Genomic DNA, 15,442 nt, shown 5'->3' on the forward strand with positions numbered 1-15,442 from the left:
AAATTTGAGGTCAATCGGACGTGATTTGATAGGTTCCGAAGTTGTTTGTACAAATTAGAAATTTTAAAGTTTATTAGGCTTGAATTGGGGTGTAATTCATGGTTTTAGCTTTGTTTGAAGTGAGGTGAGGATTCGACTAAGTTCGTATGATGTTTTATGACTTGTTGGTATATTTGGTTGAGGTCCCGAGGGCCTCGGGTGAGTTTCGGATGGTTAACGGATCAAAAATTGAACTAGAACAGCTGCTGCAATTTCCTTCTGTTGGAAATTGCTTCTGTTGGAACAGCTGCTGCAATTTCCTTCGGGTCGAGGTCCATGACCGAAGCCCAGATCGAGCTCAGGGTCGAGGTCCATGAACAAAGCCCAGATGGAGCTCATGGTCGAGGGCCACGACCGAAGCCAAGATTGAGCCCAGAGTCGAGGGCCACGATCGAGCCCAGAGTCGAGGGCCACGATCGAAGGCATAATCGAGCTCAGAGTCGAGGGCCACAATCGAAGGCATGATCGAGCCCATGGTTGAGGGTTACGGTCGAAGGCCGGGTCGAAGGCATAATCAAGGGCCAGGACCGAGAACCAGGATCAAGGACCTCGATCGAAGGCCAAGATCGAGGCAAAACCGAGGATGTCTAGGCAGAATTATAAAAACGGGGACTTCGTCCCATTTGCCATTTTTGACAAATTGGAGCTTGAGGAGAGGCGATTTTTGATATATTTTCAAGAAAAACTTGAGGTAAGTCCCTTGTGATTATTTTTACTCCATAATATTGAATTATCATCGAATAATCTGACTAGATTACATGATTTTGAGGTGTAAATTGGAGATTGGAACTTAGAAATTTGGAAATAAGATTTGTAGATTTGAGGGTCGAGTTGAGATCGAATTTTGGTAAAATTGGTATGAGTAGACTCATGGTTGAATGGGCTTTCGGATTTTATAACTTTTATCGAGTTCCGAGACGTGGGCCCACAGGCGATTTTTGAGCCAATTTCGGGTTTTGGTCTAATTTTGAAGCTTTTCTTGTGGAATTCATTCCATTAGCGTATATTGATGGTATTATACTGATTTTGAATAGATTTGGAGAATTTGGAGGCCGAGTCCAGAGGCAAGAGCATTGCGGGGTAGAGATTTGACCGGTTTGAGATAAGTAACAGTTTTAACTCTGGCTTTGAGGGTATAAACCCGGAGATTTGTCATTACGTGATTGTTTAGAAGTGATACCCACGCTAGGTGACGAGCATGTGGGTGTGCACCGTTAGGAATTGAGACTTGGTCCGTCCCGTGAGGTTGTGAGGCCTAATGGCTATTATCTGTGGTTATGTGTTTATTTGTTGTTGAACTTGTTTGCCTTCATGTTAGAAATTATGCTTAGGCTTTATTCATGCTCACATTATTTGTACTTAGTCATAGAAATTATTGTACATGTTTACCTCCGTCTCTATTATTTGCTAATATGCAGTGATACTTGATGTGGGCTGTGTTCCCTTATTTGTTGGTGATGATGAGGCTAGTGAGGTACATGATTGAGTGAGGCCGAGGGCCTGGTTGTGAGGATATTAATACCATAGCGCGTGAGTTATCCGCGTAGCACGTGAGTTGACCGTGCGGGTCCAGGTATTAATACCATAGCGCGTGAGTTGTCCGCGTAGCACGTGAGTTGACCATGCGGATCTAAGTATTGATATGATGGCACGTGAGTTGTCCGTGCTTAGCGCTTGGGCTTTGGGAGTCCCTCCGGAGTCTGTACACACCCCCAGTGAGCGCAGGGTGTTGAGTATTTTGAGTATTGAGTGCTGAGTATGAGTGATGAGTGATGGAGTGACACTGTTGTGATGTTGTATTTATTTGTGTTGTTGCTGCATTTATCTGTTAAACTTCTTTGTGGCATTTATTGAGTTATGGAATTTACATGTTTATTTCTGTTTATTTTTAAATTGTGAAAATAATAATAATAATAATAATAATAAAGAATTGGACTGTTTTACTTAGCTCGTCACTATTGCTCAGTTCCTTCGTTATTTCTGTTACTTGCTGAGGTGGTTGTACTCATGCTACACCCTGCACTTTATGTGCAGATTCAGGTGAGTTAGAGCGCGGTGATCGTTGAGTTCATGCCGGCTATCTGTGGAGATTGCAAGGTAGCTGCTAGCGTCCGCAGGACCTTGTTACTCCTTTTATCATTTTTTCTTTTGGATTGTATTGACAGTTAGACAGTTTCATTTCTTAGTTCACAGATTTAGACGCTCATGACTTAGTGACACCCCGATGTATGGGGCTCGTTTTCGTATTTCTAAAATTTTATTTAGAGTTGATTTAGTTTATGAGAAATTAATTGTTGAAATATTTTATTAAATTCTTATAATCGGTTTAGTAGAAATATTTTGATAAATAGGCTTGCCTTGTAACACGATAGGCGCCATCACGACCATGGTCAGATTTTGGGTCGTGACAGAACGATAACTGCATATACTTCTTCGAGTTCGGTCCCTTCAAAAGCGGAGGTGCCCCCGGGATTTAATCCATTTGAGAGTGAAATTCCTTAGCATTCTGATCCATTCTAGCATTTATTTCCCTCATGAGCTCGGTCTTGAAAGAATCATCTGCATTGTTTTCATTTCCAGATCCACTACCTGCACCGCCTGCTTGATTGTTGTTTGATCTAAACTCACCTCTGGTAACAATGTTATCGGTTCTTGGTGCTGTTTGATTTATAGGCACGCCAGGAGGGGCTCGAACTCCATCATTTGAATTGTTTGAGACCACCGGTAACGCTTGTTGAAGTTCAGTCATTATCCGATCCTGTCTTGAGAGGTGATTCATGATTTTCCTTTGCTGTGCTCTCAAATTTTTTATAGTATCGGCAACGGGTTCAGCATCCATATCATCATGGGTAGGACTCCTCGCATGCCGAATATTTCTTTCCTCCCAATTCAGAGTTGATTCATTCCAATCAATATGGTTTTACTAGTTGAATCGTCCTGTTGAGTCCCCTCATGAAAATTGTCCCCACGTTCGTAGTCGTTATTTGTTCCAACATTGAGTGAGTTGTTGATAGCATTGGGTGCCATAACTGATTTTTTCTTACTAAAGAAAAACTTCAAAGTATGTTAGTAAAAGACAAATAGATCAAAGTAATACCACAATTGTCTATTTCTATGGTGAGTCCTAAATTGTTTACCCTAAAGAAAAAAATACAATTGAATTTATAGATATGATTTATATACACATGGATTAAGTTGATCTAATTAGCATAAAGTAATAATAATTAGTAATAAAGTCAAGTAAATATAAAGGAAGAATGTAATAAAGTTAGCCTGGGCGTAAGAACTCAGAGGAATCTCTCTATGGGGATGACTCCAGTTGAATACGCAGCCTCTAAGAACACTTCGAATCCGGAGCAAAAGAATATAGAGAACAAAGTAAGTATGATATTTTGCTAAATGATTTTTTCCCCTTTACAATAGAATGAAAGTCTCTATTTATACTAGAGCTACGGGGTGCATGATCCACAAAATTATACCCCCCTTAATTACCAATATTAATGTTGCAATAAAAGGTAATTAAAAGGTCGTAAAAATAATAAAGGGTAATAAAGCCTAATAAAGGCCAGATGAATCTTGGGAGTCATATCTTGAATTGCTTTTTATCCAACCACAGGTTTGTATCCGGTATCACCATGGTTGAGCCACCACTAACTGATCATCCTTAACATGTGCCGCTTCCTAACTTTTGAGACCAGTTTTTACCGTATACAGTATTCAAAAAATCTAGAAAAAAGGAATTTTCCCCAATGAGTATGGTTAGAATTTGCTGAAAACACATAGAGGAGGCAATATATAAAACTTGAGAAAGACCGGAGGTAATTTGAACTGGTTGGAGTCAAAATTCGTAGTTAAAATCGAATATAAATTTTCTTTGTAAGACACTTATCTCATATTTATCTCATACACAGATAAATATGGATATACAGGGGATACACATCTGATACGTATGAGATACACAAATTGTACACAGGATACACATCTCATCTTCTTCCACGTTCGTCTTCTATCTTCAAACTTGGCTCAAATTCAATTCAAACCACCGACCAAATTATCTGATAATTGAGATTCAAATTCCTTGAGATATAACTAATTTATTCAAACAATATACTCTCGAAATAAAATCTAATTTCGAAAACCCAAATTTTCAAACTCAAGGTTAAGCGAGTCTCAGCTAAAAGTAGAAATCACACATGAATGCACATACTATAAACACAAATAAAATGGCATTTTTGTAGGAACTTGAAGTAAATCGCAACTCACGATGATCGACTCGAGGATAAAACCTCCAAATGTAAATCTCAATTTACGATTTTTTTTGTTTTAATACTCCGAAATTAAATAAGTAGTAAATATATTTCGGCCTTTGGATTGTTTTTTAGAGCTTATTTAGCTTCTGCAGCAGACGGCTTTACTTATATTTTCTCTTCAAGCTAACTAAAAAGCATAGAGCATAATCAACTTCTAAATTTGCAGAATGGAGAAAATTAGTTCTTTCCTTATTTGAATCAATTATGCCTCAATTTCAACTTATTGGAATCAACTCTATGAAAACTTTATACCAATTTCACTTTACATCTTTACTAAATTAGTCGGAAGTTGGTTGTATTTCTTTTTCTTATTTCATTTGATGTCACATGATTTATATGACATCTTCTGGTACTTTTGTCGTTAATTAGGATATGTGGTAGTTTGGTTCCTTGATATAGTCTTTAGTTGTACTTCAGTCCCTAAATTATGGAGTAGTACGTTCTGAGTTCCTTGTATTCAATATAGTTATAAAAAATCTCAACAGATAATAATACTTTGATAAATGGCCTATAAATTCATAAATTTCTTTAACGAGTTTCAATTTTCCTCGTAGTTCCTTTTTAAGACGTGTGTAAATTTGAGATGAGAAATTCCCCCCCCCCCCCCCCCCACCCCCGCCACTACTCCATCCACAATCAATCCCGGCCCCACCCCTACCCTTTTAACCCTCGGCCCCCACCCCGCAACCTACCCTCGTCACCGCCACCCAACCCCTAGAACCCGACATACCATCCTCCCTCGCCCTTACCAATTTCGTCTCAAATAACAATAACAATGAACCTAGTATAATTTCACGAGTGGGGTTTGGGGATGATAGTGTGTACGCAGACCTCACCCATGCCTTGACGGTAGAGAAACTGTTTTTGATAGACCCCCAACTCGAGGAACGAAGAAAAGAAAGCAGTAATAACAATCAGTAATAACAACAAGATAATAAAAAAAACAAGCAAAATAATCAACATGTAGTAATAGGGATTTACCAATAACATAATACAAGGCTAACTACTAATACCACTGGTATGGAGAAGACACACACTTGACTACCTACTAACCTTCTACCCTGATTCTCGACTTTCATACCTTCTTATCAAGGGTCATGTCCTCAGTAAGCTGAAGCAATGCCAAATCTTGCCTAATCACCTCTCTCCGGTACTTCTTGGGCCTACCTCTACCTCTCTTCAGATCCGCTGAGGCCAACCTCTTATACCTCCTCACTGGGGCATATGTGTTTCTCCTCATATGCCCAAACCACCTAAGCGTCGCTTCCCTCATCTTGTTCTCTACCGAGGCTACTCCTACCATTTCCCGAATATTTTTATTTCTAATCTTATCAATCCTGGAATGTCCGCACATCCATCTCAACATCCTCATTTCTGCTACTTTCATCTTCTGGACATGAGAGTTCTTGACTGGCCAATACTCTACTCCATACAACATGGTTGGTCTAACAACCACTATGTAAAATTTCTCTTAAGTTTAAGTAGCACAATCTTATCACATAAAATACCGGATGCGAGTCTCTATTTCACTCACCCCGCTCCTATACGATGGGTAACATCCTCATCAATCTCCTCCATTTTCTTGGATAATAGACACAAGGTAATTGCAACTATCTCTCTTAGGGATGACTTCAAGCCTCTCGTCCACGTCCGCTCCATCTGTCTCGTAACTGAACTTGCACTCCACGTACTCAATCTTGGTCCTACTCAATTTGAAACCTTTAGGCTCTAGGGTCTGTCTCCAAACCTCCAGTCTCACATTAATAATACTGTATCGCGTCTCGTCAATTAGTATAATATCATCCAAAAAACATACATCATGGCACCTTCCCTTGAACATGGCGCGCTAGTGTGTCCAACGCTGAGGTAAATAAGAATGGGCTAAGAGCCGACCCCTGGTACAACCCCATCACTATTGGAAAGTGGTCTGAATCCCCCTCCTGTCCTCATTCATGTTTTAGCTCCATCATACATGTCTTTAATCATCCTGGTGTAGACCACATGAACACTCCCAGCCTCCAAACATCTCCATAAAATCTCCTTCGGGACTTTGTTATATGCTTTCTCTAAATCAATGAACACCATATGTAAGTCCCTCTTGCTCTCCTTATACTGCTCCACCAATCTCCTTACAAGGTGAATGACTTCCGTAGTCGAACGTTCCGGCATGAATCCGAGCTGGTTTTCGAAAATAGACACGTTCTTCCTCACCCTCGCTTTCACCACTCTCTCCCAAACTTTCATTGTGTGACTCAGTAGCTTGATACCCTTATAGTTGTTGCAATTTGGGATATCCCCTTATTCTTGTACACCTGAATCATCATACTCCACCTCCATTCCTCAGACATTTTCTTCATCCCTTACCCATTTCGTCTCTCATAGTTAAATTATATATTTTTTCAAAAAACAAATTGTTACTTGACCAAGCACCAGAAAATAAGTAATAAAACTACTTATTTTTCAAAAAAATATTTATTAAGGAAAATATTTTCCTTTCCTATCAAACACACCCCGTGAGGAAAATGATTTTACCTCATTAGACTGCTTCTCCAAACCTCTCAGAATAATGAAATCGGATTGTGGAAACCAAGAGGTGGCATATGTTTCAAAATCCAAATACAAGACACAAGCATTGAATTACTAAAGGCCTGTCATCCTTCATAAGAAACAAAACACACTCGTGCACTCTTGGAAACTTAAAATTACAAACGCTACTGGATGCCTCTATCTGCTTGAACACTTTGTTAATTAACTGTCTACTTTGTTTTCGTGATCTGAAAAGTCAGCATTGAAATGCGTTCTGCAAATCGATCACCTGAGATTATAATTAATTTGATAATGTTTCATTAGTTACGGAGTATATTAAAAAAATAGATTATATATATGTCCACATGCGACATGCCTAGCTAGTATACATTTGTCTATGCAGAGACCATTTCCAGAAAATAAGCTCAGATGTTGGTTCTTATAATTTGATATAAAAAGAACTTTGGAACTGATTTTGAGTTGCAAAAACAACGCGCGAACCCAATCCCAAGATTTTCTACACACACTTAGCGGGCGTTTGAAATTTAGAATTTGTGTTTGGGTATCAATATAATTGTGGGTTGTTTTTAAAGTTTTGTAAGTAATTTGAGTGAAAATTTTGAAAAACAGTTTTTTGGAGTTTTTCAAATTTTTGAAAAATTCCAAAATGCATCTTCAAGTGAAAATTGAAAACTTTATAAACAAACGCTGATTTCAGAAAAAAAAATATTTTTGGAAAAAAGGGGATGGCTTGCTGGGAGTTGGTAGTAATTTTATAATATTTAAAAGGTAACTCGGTGTACTAAACTTTTCGTGTAAAGTTTGAAAAATGACAGGATCACATTAAATAAATTATGTGCAGTTTTACCTTGCATTTAGACCAAAAATTAAAATTGGAAAATTGTCTAAAATTTCAAAATTATTCTAATTTTTCCACCATTGTTCATACTCTTGTTGTGCAAATCATCTCGGACTTGCTCTTTGCTGTTAAGGAAACTCCAATATGAAAATCATGGACTACGATGTCCAAATTCTTCGAGGAAAACGGTCCAAATTTACTTTTCGACTTTTGACAATGATTTAAAATTACTCTCAAGCTGAAATTCCATTCGGGGTCAAGGACCGGAAAAGTTGAGACTTCCAATGGCGAGGGTAGCAATATGGCAAAGTTTTTCAATTTCGGATAGTATAGGGTAATTAACTTTGGCCATTTTCACTTAAAATTTTGGTCATTAAATTTTAAAAAGTGTTAGAATATATTATAAAGCATGCGTTTTATTATAGTATTCTTTATGGAACAATTGTTTCTTTATTTATTCAATTCAACAAAGTTTTATTTTAAATAGATCATGTATTTGTCTGTGTCCTTTGCTTATATAGTAGATGATTTAGTGTATAAAGTTTAGCTTATACACGAAAGATTAAATTATCGATTCTTATAAGACATAAAATTTATTTTCACAATCTAATGATAGAATTGGACAAACCATCAGAATGATTGTAACATAAAATTAAATATAATTTATCTTGATTATGAGAATGGTTTAATTTCGACTTCTTGTGCTAGTACATTTTGTATGTATTGAACGGATCAAGTAAAGATAAACCTTTTTGTCACAACCCAAAATCACACCTATCGTGATGGCGCATATCTTAATATTAGGCACGCCGATAACCTCAATAACCCATAAATTCTTTTAAGTTTGAAAACATAATATTTACATTCAATATAAAAATCTCACAATTACTGATATAAAAATACTCCCAAAACCCGATGTCACTGAGTACATGAACATCTAAATAATAACAAAGTTTTACAAATATTCCAATATGCCCTGCCTCGCGAATCGGCCTCCAAACGCCTCGAATCTAGTCACAATTAATTCGATTCAGTCAATACAAATTATAGGAATTAATTCCACATGAAAAATACTAATTTTACAATAAAATCCAAAATTCCACTCAAACATCGCCCGTGGGACCCACGTCTCGGAATCCGACAAAAGTTATAAAATATTAACGGCCATTCAACCACGAGTCCAACCATACCAAATTCCGACATCAACTCGACCCTCAAATATTCAATTTAATCTTAAGGGTTTTCACAATTTTCCCAAATTAAAACACCAATTAAATGCTAAAAATAGCAATAGATTCGGGTAATTTGACCAAAATTGAGTTAAGAACACTTACCTCATTATTTCCCTTGAAAATAGCTCGAACATCGCCTCTCCCCGAGCTCCAAATCGTTAAAAATGGAAAATGGTAAACTCTCTGCCCAGTAATTTTCTCTACGCGATCGCGAAGAACAAAATTCCTCAATGCCCATAATAAGCTTATGCAATCACGGATAATGACACGCGATCGCGAAGTACAACTTCTCACACATAATCGATCGCGAACCTGTCCACGCGATAGCGAAGCATAACCTTGCGTGGCCCTTGTTACCTCACTTCTTCTACGCGAACACGACATGCCTGTACTTGGTCTCGGCGCGGTGTTGATGCAGGACGATAAGGTGATTGCCTACACGTATAGACAGTTGAAGACTCATGAGAAGAACTATACAGTCCACGATTTGGAGTTGGCAGCTATTGTTCATGCATTAAAGATCTGGCAACATTATTTGTACGGTGTTCCTTGTGAGGTCTTTACCTACCATCGGAGTCTACAACATCTCTTCAAACAGAAGGATCTTAACTTGCGGCAACGGAGATGACTAGAGTTGCTTAAGGACTATGATATCACCATTTTATATCATCTCGGGAAGGCCAATGTGGTGACCGATGCCTTGAGTCGAAAGGCAGAGAGTTTGGATAGTTTAGCATATCTACCTGCAGTAGAGAGGCCATTAGCACTGGAGGTTCAGGCCTTAGCCAACCAGTTTGTTAGATTGGATATTTTGGAGCCGAGTCGAGTTTTGGCTTGTGTGATTTCTCGGTCTTCTCTTTATGATCGTATCAGAGAGCGTCAGTATGAAGACCCCCATATACTTGTCCTCAAGGACACGGTTCAGCACGGAGATGCCAATGAGGTCACTATTGGGGATGACAGTGTGTTACGGATGCAGGGCAGACTATGTGTGCCCAATGTAGATTGTTTGCTCAAGTTGATTCTCCAAGGGGCTCACAGTTCGCGATACTCCATTCATCCGGGTACTGCCAAGATGTATCAGGACTTCAGACAACACTATTGGTGGAGGATAATGAAGAAGGACATAGTGGAGTATGTAGCTCGGTGCCTAACCTGTCAGCAGGTGAAGTATGAGCATTAACGACCAGGTGGATTGCTTCAGAGGCTACAGATTCCAGAGTGTAAATGGGAGCGGGTTACTATGAATTTTGTTCTTGGGCTCCCACGCACTCAGAGGAAGTTCGATACAGTTTGGGTGATTGTGGATAGGTTGACCAAGTCAGCTCATTTCATTCCAATGTGTTTTGGAACTTGTTGGTATGTTTGGTTGAGGTCCCGGGGGCCTCGGTGTAATTCAGATCATGTTCGACGCATTCAGAACCTTGAAGAATTTGCTGAAGCTGCTGAATTTTCTGGTCTGGTTTCCTTCTCCACGTTCGCGAGAGAGGTCTCGCATTCACGAAGGGTATTTGGGGAGGCGGGTGAGGTTGTTCTTCATGTTCACGAAGGTGGACACGCGTTCGCGAATGTAGGAGAAGTTGTTCACCGTGTTCGAATTAGAGGGGTCGTGTTCGCGTAGGTCTGGACATAGTGTGCATCGCGTTCGCGAAGAGGATTTTGGCAGCTGTGTATATTTGTGCATTGCGAATGCGAGGCACATTCCGCGTTCGCCATGAAGGAATCATTGGGCAGCAGATTTAAGTTTCAAAGTCGAGGGTTTATTTCATATTTCATATTTCATATATTGGACTTAGAGATCTGGGTGGGAGGCAAATTTTTGGGAGATTTTCAGAGAGATCATTGGGATTTGAACCGTTCGGAGTTGGATAATTGGTGGAAAGGTCTACTAATGGATTGATTTAGCGTGATTTGAGGTAAGTGACTTGCCTAACCTTGTGGGGAGGGGGGAATTTTCCCTTAAGATTGGTGTTTGTGATAATTGTGATATGTGGAAGTCGTGTACGCAAGGTGACGAGTGTGTACACAGGCTAAATGTAGAAATTACCGGTTTTCGCTAATGTAGAATCCCTTCATGCCTTAATTGATTTATCTTAACATGTTATATTCATCATTCATAGTCTATTTTCACATGTCTACTTGTCTTATTCTCTTACTTGCTAATTTCCCTACATGTTTAGTTGAAGTTCTTGTTTTCTTTATTCCGTATTCATTACTTAATTGTTGAACTCTTTACTTGAAGTTGTTAAATCGTGGAATATCTTATTGTTGAAATTGGTATTGAGATATAAAGGTCGTGATTCATATTGAGGCAAAATATTAAGTTGTGAAATACCATTCTGTTAAGTTGTTCATTCCGGTTGTTATTGTTGAGACTCTTGTGTACCTTGTGGTTGAGCCATGGACTCTTTACTGTGAAATTACTGTTACTGTTTGGTTTCTCTGGCAAGTGGTGATTTGGGCACTTGAGCTGTGATTTGCGGTACGTTGTGATATTAATACGCATGCTGTGGTATAAGGTTTTGGGGTTGAAACGCATGTGGTGAGATAAGGTGGGCTTAATATGCGTGGCTAGTCTACTAGAAGTCTTGCGGTGTGATAAGGTGGACTAAAACTGTCGCGCCCCCAAACCGAGGAGCGCGACCGGCGCTCAACCGAGTGAACCCGACCGAGCAAGCATGTTAGATCTCATTCTACCCAAACTCATCCATGAATAGAGATAATACATATTATCATTAATTAGACGAAAATGTGTTCATGTCTACAATATCAATTCATTCCCAATAGTTTCATCATTTTTAAAGTCTCAAATGGACAAATAATACATCCATAACATAACATAGTTTGTCTTTTTCTAGCACCAATACACAACTCACACTATGTCTACGGAGCCTCTATAGATAAAGAAGAGTACAATCATAATACCGGTAATAAGGCCCCGGCTATACCTCAAACAGAATACACAAAGTACAAAAGATTTATGACCCCGGAATGAAGTGGGGCTCACCAAGTCAGCCGGGAAGAAGGTGCAGTGCTATCACTGATCAATATCTCCTGCTGTGGAACCACCTGCATCCATTTAAAGATGCAGCGCCCCCGGAAAAAGGGACGTTAGTACCGTCGAATAGCACTAGTATGTATAACTAAACACCCTCTCAATAGAATGACAAATAATACAAATAAGATTATCATAATATCAATGAAAGACTTAATCAACATCAAAATTCAATTTAGGATCAAAACAATGTTCAAATTAATTTCTATATCTCACATTGGGAGATTTTTAGTATCGATATACCATTGTCCACAATACCATTATTCACAATACCATTATTCATAAAACCAGTACCACTACACTCTCAACACGGAGTCCGATTACGATCCGATCAGCTAGGCCATCTTATTAGAGGCATTAACCATAATTTCTCTCAATATCAATACCACCGTCTTTAATACGGAGTCCGATCACGACCCGATCGGCTAGGCTATCAATTAGGGACATTAACTACAATTACCATTTTAATTATAATTTCCAGCACAATCACCACCATGTGTGCGGCATGGTGTCCGATCACGACCCGATCGGCTAGGCCGTCTTATTTGAGACATCAACCTTTTTATATCAATCATCGCATTTCATAATACTTTCACATCTTTTCATTTCATTGGCACTAGTGGCCATAATTATAAGATCATTCTTGGCACGTTGGCCATATTCAGTATTTAATGCTCACATTATCAATTTCAAATATCATCCTCATCATCAACAACAAACACAATTCAAATCACAGTGTGTAGTACACATGTGAGCAATTTAGAGTCTAATGCACATAGAGATATTTCACAAAATTTGGCATAATAGCCTTCATTTGAACTTGACTTAAAGTCGAAACATTATTAGTGCACAACCCATATTTTAATACATCCTCAATTGGTAACATAACATGAATAAAGTATCTGGGATACTTGTTGAACATATATCTTTCAACCCAATCTTACTCGGAATAACCAATTTCATAATGAATCACTCGGGACTTACATAATTTACATGAATATCGTGGGATTCAATTCTAAGAGAAGAGTTTAGCCAACATCACTTGAGCTTCCTTACACTCTAAATATTTCAGAATTCTTAGCAACTTCAATCTATTGTAGAAATATAATAAATTGAACTAAAATTAGGAAGATGATCATGGTTCTAGCTCACTTGAGCATTTTATCAAACACTAGGTGTGCATAAGGTTTTAATGTCCTTTTTATGAAGGATTTCATCATCTTACAACCCAATCTTTACCATTTTTAGCTCAACAATCTTCCTACACCTTTTGATAACACATGCATGTAAAATAAACAACTCTCATGCCCAGCAATTTATCTTGCTAGTTACCCATTTTCAGAAAGTTTCAAAATTAGGGTTTAGGATGTAGAATATTACCTCTAGGATGAAGACCTAGTAAGATTTCCTTCTTAATCTTCCAAAACATGAGTAAGAATTGAAGAAAAATTATTGAAGAACACCTTCTCACTCTAGGAAACTCTCTCTCACTCCAAAATATCAGATTATCTCTCAAAAATGGCCCAAAGAGTGTATTTAACGAAATAGGGTCGGGTTTTAAAAATTAAAAAATGGAACTCCGGAACAAGGTATGCGATCGCATATGCGATCACATAATCGATATGCGGACTGCATATCGGTCGCATATTTGGTTACAAAATAGCCAAAAGAACTGCCTGTGTATGCTGTCACTATGCGGTCCGCATAACTGTTATGCGGTCGCATAATGCACCGCATAACAGTTATGCGGTCACATAGTCGACCGCATAGTTACTTCCAACTGACCCAATCAACTGCCTCACTCTGCGGCCATTATGCAGTCTGCAGAGTGGTTCTGCGGTCACATAATGGACCGTAAAAATGCACTTTTCCGCCAAATATTTTTTTTTACTTTTCGGTGCATTGTTCAACCCAAAAAGTCTACAATCCTTAAATACGTAAGCCTAGTCCGGCACCATGAAATATTATTTTCTTTACAAATTTTACCGGGCTTTACACTTAAGTACTTTAAAATTTTTCGGGGTGTTACAAAAATGCGGGATGCTATTTCGGAAAAATAATTTTCCAAACTAAATTTAAAGGCTTCCGCGGTGATATAAGGAAAGATTATGATTTGTTCTTGTGATTTGAGACTACGAGGCACGAGACGGTACCTCGGTAGTGACTCTTATTGGCATTTCTTCATTTTTGCACTTGTCTTTGGTTGTTGTTTTCTTGGCATATTATTAATTATTTTCTCCGTGTTGCACTAATTGCTTTAGTTCTATGTAGCTAACCTTTATATGCTATTTGTTGTCTCAATTTTATTATTGTCATTATTATACTTCCTTATATATGTTCGGTCTTTTCTTTATTCCAGTAGGGCCTTGACTAGACCCCATCACTACTCTACCGAGGTTAGGCTTGGTACTAATTGGGTACCGTTGTGGTGTACTCATGCTACGTTTTGCATATCTTTTTGTGCATATATAGGTACTTCCTATCAGTCCCGGCACTAGAGAGCTGAGATCACATTTGGAGACTTCAAGGTACACCTGCCCCGCGTCCGCACGCCTCAGAGTCACCTTGTATCCATTTCTATATTTTTCCTTCTTTACCATATACAATTGTATAGGGATGACTTTGATATTATCATAGAGCTTGTGACTTGTATTTCGTCGGGTTTTGGGCTATTATATATATATATATATACTGAGCTGTGGAGAATTTTCCTTGCATTAGTTGTTGGGTTTTGAGTTTTTAAATTATTTTTTCAGTTATTTTTGTATGTTTGTTAGGCTCACCCAGTCTTAGAGACTAGGTGCCGTCAAGACATCCTACAGAGGGAAATTAAGGTCGTGACACTTGTCAATCTTTCCCAAGAATAACAAGAAATAATACATAAACAATTACGAGCTCAAACAATTGAATTCATTAAAACTGTAGCCAAACAAATATAATAAGTATCAATGATTCAGGAATATTTACTCAAAACTGCCCAAAAACGGGTTCATCAATACCCTAGATAGGGAATTTAGCAACTCATGTTTGTACTAAACAACATAATGCCTATTCTCAAAATAATCTCCATAATAAACGAAAAATAAGAAAAGTTGAGATAAACTCTTCAAATCTTCGATTAGGATGGTTTTTGGACTCTTCCAAGCCCTTACTTCCTTCGAAAGTAGTGTTCTCTTCTTTTTAGGTCGAGATTGTGCCTGGGGAGGCGAAACGAAGCTTTTAGATCGTGTAAAATTTGCTCCAAAGACCAAAGTATCCTTATAATTTTTGCCCAGAAATTTTTGCTCGCGCAGCGCGCGCACCGTGCACTCTGCATTTGACCTTGTCCAGATGAGCGCACACTAAGCGCACATTAGAGGGAAAATGCGATGTTTTTGCACTTTGTCCTTTTCTTCAACGTGAGAAGATTTTCGTCCCAAAA

This window comes from Nicotiana tomentosiformis, chromosome 3 (assembly GCF_000390325.3).
Source record: "Nicotiana tomentosiformis chromosome 3, ASM39032v3, whole genome shotgun sequence".
Taxonomy (NCBI): Eukaryota; Viridiplantae; Streptophyta; class Magnoliopsida; order Solanales; family Solanaceae; genus Nicotiana; species Nicotiana tomentosiformis.